This window comes from Cyprinus carpio, chromosome B7 (genome assembly GCF_018340385.1).
Source record: "Cyprinus carpio isolate SPL01 chromosome B7, ASM1834038v1, whole genome shotgun sequence".
In the NCBI taxonomy this organism is placed as follows: domain Eukaryota; kingdom Metazoa; phylum Chordata; class Actinopteri; order Cypriniformes; family Cyprinidae; genus Cyprinus; species Cyprinus carpio.
Genome location: NC_056603.1, coordinates 25800303 through 25815344, shown reverse-complemented (window position 1 = coordinate 25815344; position 15042 = coordinate 25800303).

Sequence of the window (15042 nt, the reverse complement as noted above, 5' to 3'; positions counted from 1 at the left end):
CACAGTGGGGGTTGTTTTTGGAGTTGTACTTTTTTGTTCTCTGATGGAGCACCGCTTTCTCATTTTGTTTTCTTCAGATTTCAACTTAGAGGAGCTCCCAGGCAATTCATCGTGAAGGGCATGATAACAAACAAAGATTGATTGACTCAGTACGTAGTGAGGCCAGGTGCCAGTACAGATACTTCAAACACTGCATTTAAATGCTAATATCTCTGCTACAGACCTGGCCATGTGTCCCTCCTAAACTATCCTAAGCTCCAGACAACAACATGATAAACCACATGGGGTCTCTTCCAAAATGTTTCAGTGTCACGGAAACGTATTCCTGAAAACCGATCCAGTTTAATTGGAGTATTTCATAAAAAACAGATTACAAAAATGTCAAGAAATGAGTTATTCATCCTTAAACACAGACAGACACATTTAGCATCATGTTACTCTGTTGTTCCAGAGAGACAAACCAGCAAATGGTCTGTCCACACTGATCAATTCATTTTTCTTTGTTTCATTGTTTCTGTTGTCATAATAAAAAAGAAACAACAACTGTGCTGTCAGCAGCACTTCTGGCAAAAGAGAATATGAACTGATGATAGAACAGGGATGCTTTGATACTTATTATTTTCATGTTAATAACAGATAAATGGCCTGTATTAAAACCATATTTAGTTTAAATAAAAATTACCCTCAGACTAAAATTAATCATTTTAAATTTTACAATTCGATTTAGGCATTGCAAAAAATGATATTTTGAAATTTGCTACAGATTTAACACTGTGATTAACTTATTAATGCCTTTAATGGGATAATTCACCCACAAATTAACATGTACTCACAATTAAGTAATTCTAAATAGCTTTTATCTTTTATATACAAAAAGTATTTTGAAGAATAATGGATAAAAAAAAAAAAAAAACTTTATGTTCTGCATGATGATGAATGATGATGATGATGATGTTGATGATGATGATGATGATAATGACTTTTTTTTTTGAGTGAACAATATACAATGCCAGTGGTAATCTAAATACTTTTTTATAGTGAAACCACATTATATCCCATATGCATACCTAGCAATACTAAACAATATGTAATCATTTGGAGGCTCAGGGATTTCGGAAAAATTATAGTTTTTTATGAAACAGTATGTGTCCGTTTCTGATGAATGAGAATGCAGACTGTAAATCACTGATATGGGTCTGACTGCATTTTTTTTTTCTCCAGATTTGGCAGCTAATTGTTCCAGTTTTGATGGACGGTTGATTCCCTCCTTTCAGTCAAGGAGTTAGATTTTTTCTAACTTCTCTCCTTCTCTCTCTCTTTCAGGTCTGACTGAATGCCTCATACCAGCACAGCACAATGAGGCCCAATCCAGGAGGATCTAATCAGTGGCAGCACAGCCAGATGTCTCCCAGAGTAGAGTCCAAAGAAGGCTATACATTGATTGTGTATGCTGGGTATATCCTTGTACATTACATCAGGGCCAAATAAAAACCATTAGCAAACTGCCTTTACACAGACGTCGTTATCTTGAGGATATAGTGTTTTTTTTATTAATTCATTTTTTTCCACAAGGACTTTGAATTACTCTTATGATATGCTTGTTAAAAGTGCGAGCTAATTAATCTGGTGTCCAGTGCAATTTTGTCCAAATGGATAAAGAGCCCAGTTCTCCATCAGCCGTGAACGCTTTCTGTAATCTTGCATTTCATTGCATTTCCCCCAAGGCATCTAGCACCTAGCCTGTCCCTCTCTTTTCATTACCCGTCTTTTGATCGCACTTGTGCAGAAAATAGGCTTTTTCGTTGACAGTGTCACAAAGTGTTGTCTTTAATACATGGTCATGTGCCATGATATATTCTTTTCCATTGTGATTTTTCACACTCACTTACATGAGCTTGAATGAACCATTATGGAACAATATTATGGCAAATTGTGTTCCTTGTGCCATAGCGCACTAAATGTCTGTGTCAACAGAAAAGAAATGACACTATAAAGATATCTAATAGCATTTCCTGATTCACTGTGAATTAATGCATAGCACATGTAGGCAGCCGAAACGAGCCGTTCCAGAATATTCCACATGGATGCATGTATATGTTTTCACATTCTCAACTGTTTCATGGTGGAGACTGCTTTGATGGCTACAGGTGTTGAAATCGGTTGATTATTTAAAGTTGACTGTGTGATGGTGTGACTGGTAGGGGTGGAAAGAGCTGTGAGACCCGTGGAACATATCCCTCTTTACACTGGTTTAAAGAGGGAAAATTATGAATAAAGCTTACAACCACAGATCGTATATCAACATTATAATGACTACATAGTTGCAGCACATGTCAAGCTTTTCTTGCTTTTCATACACAAGCAGTGCATTCAAACTCACACACACAAGTGTTTGCCTTGATAAAGAACAACCATACCTTGACGTGCCAACTTATGTTAACTAACTTTTAACTGAGGAATTCTGTTTATTATATTGGGATTGTGCTTATTGGTCACTGCCTAATGATTCAGTTGATTTTAATAAATATGTCTATATTGGCTATCGTTGGTTAAGTGAACGCTTAAGTCATATACGTACAGTATTATATGATCTATTTTTCAGAGCCATTATGGGATATGATTGTTGGATTCATAGATTTAGTAGTCTTTTTCAATTGCTTATACATATTTTTGACTCTTCTGGGAGTTTTTAGACTAGTCGACTAGTCGGTTACAAAATTTCCATTTAAAGATTAAAGATATTAGTCATGGTTGCATTCCTAGTTGCCACCCGTCATAAATCAGAAAAATAGAAGACAGAGACGCAGTGTGTAGCTAATGCTGCCTCACAAAATTATGTCTGAGGAGATGACAGATGACAGCTCAATACTGTACCTGTACCCAAAAAAAGTTAACTTGAAAGTTCTCAAAGTTCTTTTTGTACCTTTTGTACAGTCAGTTATAGTTACTAACACTCTCCATCTCCCTAAGCTCATATTTTGAATATGATTCACTGGCCACTAAAAGAGAAGAATAAGGAAAAAAAGTTAAAAAGAAATTGGACTGCTAGCACAACGCCCCCCCTCCCCCAAAAATAAATAAATAAATAAATAAATAAATAAAAAATCTATAGCTCTTGTGATGGTGTCATTGTTATTCTTTACTAGTGACAGGCTTTTCCAGGTTCAGTCAAACTATCAAGAGTTCTTGTGTTGAAGGATAATCTATCAGAACTAATAGTATTAATCAGCCAGCTAATTTCAGCACTTCATTTGCAAGATACTTGAGATGGTGTGCAGAAAGCTGGCATCCTAACACACACAACTGAAGGGCATTTATGTGTGCTTATCACTGGCGGTAGAGAGGCAGCAATGTAATGAAAAGTGTGTGTAAAGAAGAGACAGGCGGCTTTCATCCGAAGGCTCGGTGACCTCCACAGCTGTCACACACACTCCAGACTCATTTCCAGCTCTGCTGCGAGAGCAGTGCCATCACCCTGCAATTACAGCCGAGGAAAACAGAGTTGATTTCTGCGGTCATCTGTTGATGCCCGGCCACTTTAGATTACATATGAACACAACGGATGTGTATGTAACTCACTCATGCAAGCAAACATACACACATCCTCTCTGTGTAATTCTGCTGTGAGGATTTGTTTGTGCCAAAACCTGAAATGAAGCCTAATATATTTTCTTATCGCAGCTCAGCAACATGTAATAAATAAACAGAAAAAAATAAAAATAAAAAAAATAAAAACCTTAAGTAAATTAGTCTTCCTTTATTCATTCTGCATATATCTAAAATGCATTTCTGTTCTCTCTCAGCATTTCTAGTCATTTGCTGCCCTTACATTGCTGGTACCTGGCTGACCCTTATGAAAAATGTGCATATAAATAACCATAACTCAGATTGTGCTGTTCTGTAGGCAGAGATATTGAGCGAAATAATCTCATTTAGCATCTGGCACGCACTTAGACTATATATGATAGACATCAAAGCCCAAGAAGAGAGCTTGAAGTCACTCCACAAGCCGCTCTGGAGAGTTTAATGTTATATTTTACCTCAACTGCACACCAAGTCTCGACCCTTCTCACCAGATACCACAGTACAGTAGCCTTACATGATAAAGCCGGCATGAGAATAGAGCCTTACAGAAGAAATGAAAACACAATCATGGCCACAACCAGAGTTGAGGACAGCACAGGCTGTGATCCAGAGAGGGTAAAAGCCACAGGGATGTGATAAGAAGCTCATAAAACAGAGCTGTCACCACTATATAGTTTATTACCGCAGAGTGTCTCGTCGGCAGCTCTGCTAGCCAGCCCCGGTTTGTACGGGAACTCTGTCCCTGGCTAGAGAATGACCTTTCGGAGTGGTAATATGGGGGAAAATCCACTATACACTCAAGTCAATAAATATTCTCAAGGCATTTTTAAATCTCTGAAGATTTATTATCTCCAAAGCAAGTTGAAGAGGGAAGATGTGATTTATGTTGGGCCGCCGGGTAATAGAGGATTAGTACTTAATATTTTACTTAGATCAGAGGTCAGGTCGTCTATAATGGTGGTGCTAAAATAATTGATTTGAACATCAAGAATGAGGATATTTGCAAGTGCAAGTGACGTGACATTCAGCCAAGTATGGTGACCCATACTCAGAATTCGTGCTCTGCATTTAACCCATCCGAAGTGCACACACACAGAGCAGTGAACACACACACACACTGTGAACACACACCCGGAGCAGTGGGCAGCCATTTTTATGCTGCGGCGCCCGGGGAGCAGTTGGGGGTTCGATGCCTTGCTCAAGGGCACCTAAGTCATGGTATTGAAGGTGGAGAGAGAACTGTACATGCACTCCCCCCCCCCCACAATTCCTGCCGGCCCGAGACTCGAACTCACAACCCTTCGATTGGGAGTCCGACTCTCTAACCATTAGGCCACGACTTCCCACGAAGTTGGGGAATGAGGTTACAACTGTGTAAGTCTCTAGAGATGATCAGTATCAGTAGTGATGTAGAGTATTGTACATAAGGTAATTGCTATCTCATGGAACTGTAGAACTGGGCTTCCTTCAAACTTATTGTATCAGCTGATACTGAATACTTGAATTCAGAAATTTTCACTGAATTTCAGAAACGATCTCTGTCCACACTACACAATCGCAAATGCATGTCACATGACCATTCATAATGAGCATGATATAATTGTTTACATGGTTGTTAAGGATACGCAGGGTACTAAAGGGCAAACCTGCAACCTTTACCTAAAATTAGCGTAATGGCTAATGCTAATGGTGAGGTGCACGGAAAGGGCCAGAGGCCATTTTGAATGGATATCAATGGAGGAGAGCTTCGCTACGTTGAATAAACAACGTTTTAGAGGAAAGGACTTATAATTTAATTAATCAACAGCCTATCTGCTAATCTTCAAAATGTTGTAAACTAAACAGTACTTTTAGACTGTACAATTTTTAGAGTCACCACAAAAAAAAAAAAAAAAAAAAAAAAAAATGCTGTTTTATAAAAGAAGTCACAGACTTTTTGCAACAGGTGGGATTCAGCATATGTCACTTCTCATTCATTCTTATGGTAACCGTAAACAGCGACTGATTGTCGAACAACTCTTACTGAAATTCAGCGACGTCAAGGCTGTAATGTGATTGGATATTAAGGCACACCTGATGCAGTAGTGTAGGCCCTGTTTATGCTAGTGCATTTTTGTTTTAAAACGCATAAGTTTTGCTACGGTTATGCTTGTCGTTTACACTACTCCGGCGTTTTTGAACCTCGAATACAGAGACTTTTGAAAACGCTGCAGACCCTGTTATAGTTAGTATACTCCAGGGTTGCGTTTCAGTGTAAACGGACAAAAACTGAGACTTTTGAAAACCATGGGGTGGCTGCCCACATTCGCTCTGCGTATCCTTGATGACCATGTAATCAATAACATCATGCTCATTCTTGTACCCATAGATATGTATTGGTAGATCCCCATTCGACCGCTCAAAGCACGTAGACACATCTGCCTTAATAGGGAATGTACATGTACATATCTATGATTGTACTTGCATAAATGGTCATGTGACATGCGTTTTCGGATGTGTAGTGCAAAGCCACTAGAAGGCAAGCCTGCAACCATTAGCCGAAAAAGCGTAACGACTAATGCTAACGCTTCCGGTCTGGCAGTACATGGGAAATGAGACCAGAGGCCATTTTTTTTTAATGGATGTCAATGGAGGAGAGTCTTCACTATGCTGAATAATCAGCTTTTTAGAAGAAACGCCTTAACGCCTCTAAAAACTATTTTTAGAGTTTACCAAAAAAAAAAAAAAAAAAATGCTGTTTTCTAAGAGAAGTCACTGATTTTTTGAGACAGGTGTTGATTCAGCTTACGGCACTTCTCATTCATTCCTATGGTATCCATAAATGGTGATTGAGTGTGCACAGCCCTGACTGAAATTTAATGATGTCAAGGCAGTAATGTGATTGGTTATTACGGCACATGTGATCCAAGTTAGCTGCTACACTTTCTCCAATAGTAAATAATACAGACCCTCTCATCTCCCTATAGTCAGACAATCTCTGGTGTAGTGTTGACAGAGATTGTTTCTGAAATGCAGTGAAAACGCCAGTGTGGACGAGGATCGTTTTAATTTTAAAACACCCTATTAAAATGAAAATGCACTAGTGTAAACAGGGCCTTAGGAATCACAACATTCTATTTTTATTTGATTATTTATGTTGACTTTTATCTTATGCGACCAAGTATGTTGGTAAATATAGTGGTCAGCATTTAAAGTGGATCAAATAAGTTCATCAAAGTTGTCCTAAGACAAGAACGTATTTTGGTTTTAGGTTTTAGGACAACTTTGATGAATGGTTTTGATTCATTTCAAATGCTGATTACTGTAGATCACAAGGATAAATAAATTATAGTAGTTTTATAGTAAAGAACCTCCAGAATAAATGTGTTATTTAAACAATATTTATTCAAATCTTAAATTGAATATCTAGTTCTCTTAATGTACATTAAAATCAGTTCAAATAAGTAAAATCAGTATAAATTACACATGAAATTAGAACATAACATTCTCGTTGTATTTTTTTATTTTTTTATTTTTTGTCTGTATTTTTAGATACATTAATATAGAATTTGAATATCCATATAGCCATTTATTTATTAATAGCTATTTGTTGGTTATCTCCTATAACATGAAAACAACTTTGAGCTTTATTTTAATATCAGCGCATTTGTAGAACACACTACTGTACTGCTATACCGTTACATGACAACGGAAAAAAATTAGTTAATGTTAAAGAAATTTGTTTATGTTTAACTTTACAGGAGCTTTAGATCTATGCATGTAATCGTAGCATATGTCATTTACAGTAAACTGTGAAAAAAACTTTTACACGAAATCTTAAATTCTGTCATAACTGTCATGTATCAACACAGGATGCTGTTATTGATGTGCATGCTGTATATTTTAGTAGGTGGCACAGATGGACGGCTCTGGGTCATGGTAGATCCCCATTCGTCACATAGCAGCCAGACTGGCAGGTGTCATGGCACTTGTCAGATGGGCTGTCTCAGATGGTTCCAGCATTGCTCTGCAGATACCTCCACTGGGTGCTATGTGGCAGTTGTGTACTATGCCATTACAGCCAGGGATACATGCGCCTGTCACTGCAGTGACAGGAACAGGCTTCTTCGTTTTGCTGCAAGGCGCTTGGCACGATAAGAGAATTGCGTCTTTCCGTCAGAGTTTGTGTGGGCAGCCGTTCTCTTTCCCTCTTCATTTCAGACATCTCATTGCTACTCATTGTTTGTGCTGGGTGGTCAAGTGGCAGTAGAAAATGAATAGATTTTGCTGGAGTACCAGCTGCACAGCATTGGCATATTTATTTTTGTATTATTCTAATGAGGCAGATAGATGAATGAATCAAAAACGCTCTTCAGCTGATCATGGGTGGGAGCAGAGTTGGTAGGAAGTATGAACAGAGGTCATTTTTAGCCTTCGGGCGGGGAAACAAAGCAAATAGTGAGCGGAAATGTATGCACTCTTTTTAAGCATGTAAAATTCATAGGAATGAGATTGTGCCATATTCTATTTAAACTGAGGATGGAGCAGAAAAAGCAGCAGTTGCAAATGGAAATGAACTGGCAAATGCTAAAACACTTTTATCCCATGACTTGCACTATATAGCACAAGCCCAATAATAGATCAACAAGATGGATAAATTATAAAAAAAAAAAAAGTAAAACAAAAGAACAAATCACAGTGGCATTTACTGCAATAACTTAATCTATTCTGTTTAACAATCTTGCTATTATTATTATTTTACATTATTATTATTTTAGTTTGTTTTCCTTTTCATTTTAAGCTAAATAATATAAAATACCCAGACTCCTTTGCTATGCCAGGGCTATTGTCTATGAAATTTTAGACTTGCCACTCAGAGCATGCAATGACCTTTTTCTTGGAGAGACAGAAAACAGAGTGTGATCCAATATTCAAAGGGGAGAGCTGTCCTTACAGCGTAACATGTCAATACACAGAGATGATTGGCCGACTTGCAGTATTATTACCACACATCATTTTAATGCAGGGCACGCTTTGACCCATAATGCCCATGTGCATTACATCTTCATTAGGTCTATTATCTGAGCCCTCGCTGACGCACATCTCAGAGACCCTGTCCTCATTGACCTTTCTTAAATTTGCCCTTTGTTCTCTCCCTTTACCACATGCTAAATTGATAGTTTAAGATGCCCCGGCTGACAGTGCAAAAGGCTTTGTGGCGAACTTTGTGTTTTTGATTAAACATGTGCATGGGAAGAAAAGCTAAAGCATATTTGGCAGAATGTAGTCTGTTTATGTTATACGACAGACGACATTTTAGAATTTTGGAAAGACGCGAGACTGGAGCTAAATATAGATCAACAGGACGATGTGAATGAATAAGAAACAGCTGTGTTTCTGTGGGAATGAGGTCATCGTCGGGTTCATGACACCTGCTTAATCAACAGGTCTGGAGAAATGTCAGAGAGTTCATAAGTGAGCATTAAGGTGATGTAAAGAGGTCAATTTTCCACCGATTCGCTGTGAAATGGCAGTGTAATACATGTAAGGTGCTTAAGAACAATTACACTTGTCAAACCAGAGAGCAATTAGGTGTGCAGCCCACACAGGTCCAAATGAGCCAAGTTGGACAGAACTGCACTGCAAATGGCAATAAGGGGACAAAGATACTATAATCAGTTTTTCTAGGCATGTAATGCAGTCGACCAAATGGCTGTGTAACTTTTGTATTAGTTCTCTATTACTTCACTGTATCCAAGCAACTAGTGATTGTTAATCATGATAAGTATGATGATTTTGGCACAAGTATAAAGTTTTTCCAAAGCCCTGAGCTGTCATGCTGTTGACGTGTGTCACAGGCTACCGCTTGCAAAGGCCATTCCATCTAAAATCCATCTGCACCCACTTTGAACCAAATGAGAGAGCCAGCCAAGCTAAGCATGAGGATAGATTTGTCGATTACCCACTCCACCTACCCCTACCCCTCGCTCGCTTTCTCTCTCGCTCTACACCCACTGAATCTCTGATCTGCCTCACGCTAGTTCGATTACGGTGCAGGGAGATGCGGAGAACAGGGCTCACCCTTTTCCAGCAGGCTACTGTTGTAAATGTGCCTGAAAATGCAAGCTTTCTTTATCAGATTATCTGAGAAAAGGGGCCCCTATCTGCCTCTGATTTACACAGATCAATTCTCCATTAAAAATGAACGTTGTTTCAGAAGTTTAACGGGTGGAGAGGGAGGATGCCGTGATGTCTGCTGTCCTAGCAGTTTGCCGTGTTAAACAGAGGCTTCATCAATTGGAGTTTTCGAGAGCAACTTGCGGAAAATAGGAAGGCTTAAATGAAGGCAAATTACTTAATTCCACGGTTAGACATATCACTTAGGAGGCTGCCGTTTACAAGAAGACAAAACACCTCACGTGACTTGCTGCTGTGAGTGTGTGCTTGAATCATGGTAGTACAAGGAGAATGGATTCATTTTAGGCTTCATTCACATTTAAAACACCAATCCCTAAACCTCTGTGGCCATTTATTTATATGACAGAAATTCACTCTAGACGAGGAAACTACTCAGCACTCAATGCTGAGGTGTCATTTAACTTCATCAAGGTCTGCATTTGTACTTAGAAGTGTATTTTTCATGAAAATGCTGAAGAGTCTTGAGGACAAGTAGCACTTTGCCTCGCCAACATATTTGTTGTTTGTGCCTGGAACCCATGTCCTTGCAGAATTTATTGAACGAGCTTGGTTGTTTTAGTATAGTATGCTGTATTGGTTGAATTATTCAGGATCTGAATTCATTTGAAAACAGCAACAACAATAATAATACATTTTAGAATATAATGTATTATTATAGGTTGTTATTATTGATTTTATGTTGCGACTTTAGCAACACTTTTTGAGATGTATTCTGCTGTTCCTTGATCCTCACTGGTATTCTGAATTCTGCAGAATTAAATTTTATCAGTTGGTAGCGTAGACACAAACTCTGTTTAAATAAGCTGCCTGAAACTGAATCTCAGATCATTGGCCTTCGGGAATTACAGACTGGAAATAACGAGAAAGAGAGAGAATATCAAAAGCCTTGTAAATAATCTAACGAGAGTGAGAAATGTAGTCAAGAAGAAATTGTTGGAATGGTGAAGATAAAACGGTGACATTCCCAGAGCTGCCAGCCAAAAATAAATCTAGCCACAGTTGGATCATTAGTACGTCAAATAGAAATTGTGGATGATAACAGACATGATAATCAGGAATACATTTTTGGTAACATGCAGAGAAAAGGCAGTAAGGAATTAATGTTTTTCCCCTTAAATGATCTTATGCTTCAGAAACCTCCTTATGCTACAGTTAAGTCTTGTAAACTGAATACAATGGTTTTGTCTCACACCTTTCAAGGACACAGAGACGGAAAATGGCTGCGCAACAAAGTTTTTCAGTTTCTGCAGTTTCAGCTGACCTCTTCCCAAACCTTCTCACATATTTTCACACGTACATTTGGCTGGAAATAGGTGCTATTATTTGGAAAGGATAGTACATCTAGACCTGTGAAATGGAGGCTGTGTTCTATTGGACATATTTTGTGCTGGCCTCATGGACATATTTCAGATGTCACTCTCACCTGCTCCCTGTATTTTGACACCCAACCGTTCTTTACCCACTGTACTGCAGACCACTGAGACTGATAGTTTAGATTATTTGAATTTATAGAGCCAATTACAAAAAAAAAACTTTACATTTTTCAATAAAAAGATACATGACACAGTTAATTGTACTCAACCCAAGCATATGCTTCAAATATTTGCCCCCTTTGAACGCCGCCACCTTACTATGCTGCTCCCCCAACCATCAGTTCCCCTGGATCCACTTCTTAAAGTTCCTTTTGATAGCTCCAGCTAATTCCTTTGTTGTTTTTGAATATTTTATCACTAAAGAAGCACCCTTTTTGGGGATAGGGTTTAATTTAACCCTAAGGGATCTAATCGTAGATAGACTTAAGAAGCACAGGTGATTGGTTGGCCGCCGGGTTGAAGGAGTGAGCTGCTTCACTGTCACTGTCCTGTGTTTAGTGAAAGTGAGAGAGTAAAATAGATGCCAAGCCGGCACCTGAGGGGGACCAGCAAAGTTAGAATTGGGGTCAAGATTAACTGTGATGGTGGGGATAACGGGGGCTGAGGCTCTGTCTGAAACCTCCTATTAACAAGATGGGATCTGAGATGACTGGGTTTGAGCCTTAAAACCAAGTAATAATAAAGTAGCATGACAGGACAGGATTAATAGTTGCTGATACTTGTTTCTTGCAGATGGCAGAATGGCAAACAACACAGAATTCAAGGCGATTATCAGGTTATTACAGCAATGCAAAGATGCATGCTGTGAAAAAATAGCAGTTTAATTTCACATTGGTCCAACATTTACATGCTTTTAAACATGATTTTTCTATGCACTTATGTGTTTATCACACGATACAGAATACTTTAAGACTTACTGTTTATTTTCAAACATATACAAATTTACACATTTTATTTTGTACTAAATCATGCCAGCCCAAATAAAGATATTGGTTGAAACTGGTTGAAAATGTTCTGATGCTTTATTATTATTGTTTTAGAATTTTAACACAAATGTTTGAAACATTTGTTTATTTTACAAAAAAAAAACAAAAAAAAAACAAAATCTGTTTCTTCAAAATATGCCTGTCTCTCTGTAAGTATAGGTCATCATTTCAACTTCATTGACATTTTTTCAGGTCACTGTAGTATAAATTAAAAATTAACCATAAATTAAGGTAAATGCACATCTCTGTGAGAGTGATGAAGCACATGGCTTCATTTGATATCTGACTCTTGAAAATTATAGCTTTCTAGCTGCCTTTTATTTTCCCTGCCTAAACTGCAAAGTATACATTTGAAATTAAGAGCAAAGTGATTTTAAAAAAGTAAAAGAATCATAAATTTATTTACCATACTGTTCAGAAAGTGAGAGAGAGAAAAAAAAAAGAACTTGTACTTATTTACAGTTTATCAAACAAGAAGAATACAAGTAAGGAAGAACAAAGGTTGTTGATTGGATTGTGAAAAGCTAATGTTGGTTACCATTACCAAACTGAAGGCAAATCTGACTGTACATGGCTTAACTGTAAGGAAACCTTGCATACATCAGCAGAACGAAGTGAGCTACATTACAGGAAAAGCAAGTTAAGATGAAGAAAATAAGGTTAATTTTGATCTTATGAAGAATTTAAATAATTGTATTTTGAGCAAGTGAGCATTGCGTTTTTTTTTTTTTTAATTTGTCCTGCACAAAATTACACTAAACATAAAATATCATGACTGCTGCTACAATTTTCGTTGCATCATGTGGCAGACATTTCATGATATTTGCACAAGTAATATGACAGTACTGTATACCGAAAGAGAACATGGGGAAGATTTCAGTTTCCGTGGTCTGCCGCCTCATCACTCAGTGTGTTGATTATCTGCTCTCAGAATCATCTTATATGAGGGCCAGCAAAATGGGCGATTGATTACCCAATTGAACCTGACCACAAAACCAGCCCACTGTTTGAAAGCGGAGAGACCTGCATCCTGTTACCATCGATCGACCGCCCCATCTAGTCTAGCCAAACAAGGTACTCTGCAATGTCGTGTGGAGCCTCTCAGGAACTAGCCAGAGCTGAAGACTTACTTAGGATTTACAACCTGTCTTCTGAGTCTACAGATCCTCCTCTTCCTTCCACCAGGGATACTGTTCTGGCATAAAAAGGCTCACGGTCATTAATTACTTTTAGGGTAAGTGAGCTAAATCAAGTTCCTATGAAAAGTACAAGAAGACAGGAAGATCTGACAGATTTTTGATAATGCCAGAGGATTTTTTTCTGTTCTGTCAAAATGACAGCATCATCTAACTAGGCTAAACAAAAATCAATGCACTGACTGATTAACAGGAACATTGACATTTAAAAAAAATGGCACTTGGTTTCGCAGACCTTCAATGTTCTTTTTTTTTTTTTACTTTTCATTATATAAGGGAATTAATTTTCTGTCCACACTGCTGAGTCTGCATTGCCCCATAATAACCTTCTTTCATTAACTCAACATAAAGAAAAGAAAGTTTTACTGGATTACATATAAATACATAAATGCACAGCTTGTGAACCTAAGGTCTGCTTTCTGACCGAACTGAGACACACAATTCACTTTGAAAGAAGCCAATTTCTGTATATGTTATAAATCCCTTGACTGATCGTGATCATATTTTACATAATGTATCCCTTTCTTCACCATGGTCTCTGGGGCGTGGGTGCATTTGAAATGCTGACAGCTTCCCAGCTGAATTTACAGCTCCAAATTTACAGCTCATATTTTCCTTAAATGGCTGGCAGTTGAGTAGGGGTTCTTTTTGTAAGAAGTGTTTCCCTTTCTTTCAGCTGTCAGGCCCCCTGATTGAACAAAACCACTGAGAATGACATGCAGTGGCTTTGAGGGAGCAAAAATGGGGGATCCAAGACAGTGCCTGATTGATGACTCGATTATGGATGCCAAGCCTTTAAAGGCAGAAAATAGAGAATATATTAATTTTAGTTTTGAAATTAACCAGTCACTGGTGTCTCACAGTAAATGAACTAAACTTTTCGAAATGTCGGACGTCACCTACTACAGTAGGCATTAATGCTGCAGTCAGTGTCTACAGTGTATTTATAGCAAAACTAGTCTTAAAATAATTACTAAATATCACTGCAATAGCCAGCATTAGATTGGTTATAAAATCATTATGGTACTTATTAAAAATTACACAGTTAAATTGTAATGACTTGGACTGTTTTACAGTCTCAAATTTGCAGTAAGAGGAATGTATTATAAACATTGTTTTATGTCATATACTTTTTCCCCCTTCTAAAACAAATATTTTTTTGTTCCGGCTTCGACTCCCATGACTAAAATAAAAGTAAGTGTTGACAAAAGCTTGTAAAGACTAATAACAGATGATTGTTTTGATGTAAAGAGTTTAACAGATGCACATTCATGTTTTGTCAAGGCCCCTTTCATGGGCCATGATCAAAAAGACATGGCCAGTGTCACTCAGCCAGTGTCACACAAAATCTTTTAAAATTATACTAATTTGCATTCAAAGGGTATGACACAGTTCAAAAAACTGTTTTTGTTTTTCTTATATGCCTAAGGTTCTATGCTATCCAAACATCAGAGACTTGGCACATGAGAAAACAAGCATTTCTGATTCATCTCAAAGCACCTGTTTACTGTTTTTAAAATAGCTCAAGAGCATCAGCCCCCCCCCCCCCCCCCCATTTGTTTTACCCCATTTAAACACACCAGTTCTGGATTAAAGTAGACTTAGTGTTTAGGATTGCCAGACACCTAGCCAGGAACAGGTTTCTGCTGAAGAGGCTTGGACTCAGCCTTTGTCTTGTGTTCCAGCAGAGACATGTGAGAGAAACCTCATAGCCACAGGACCAGC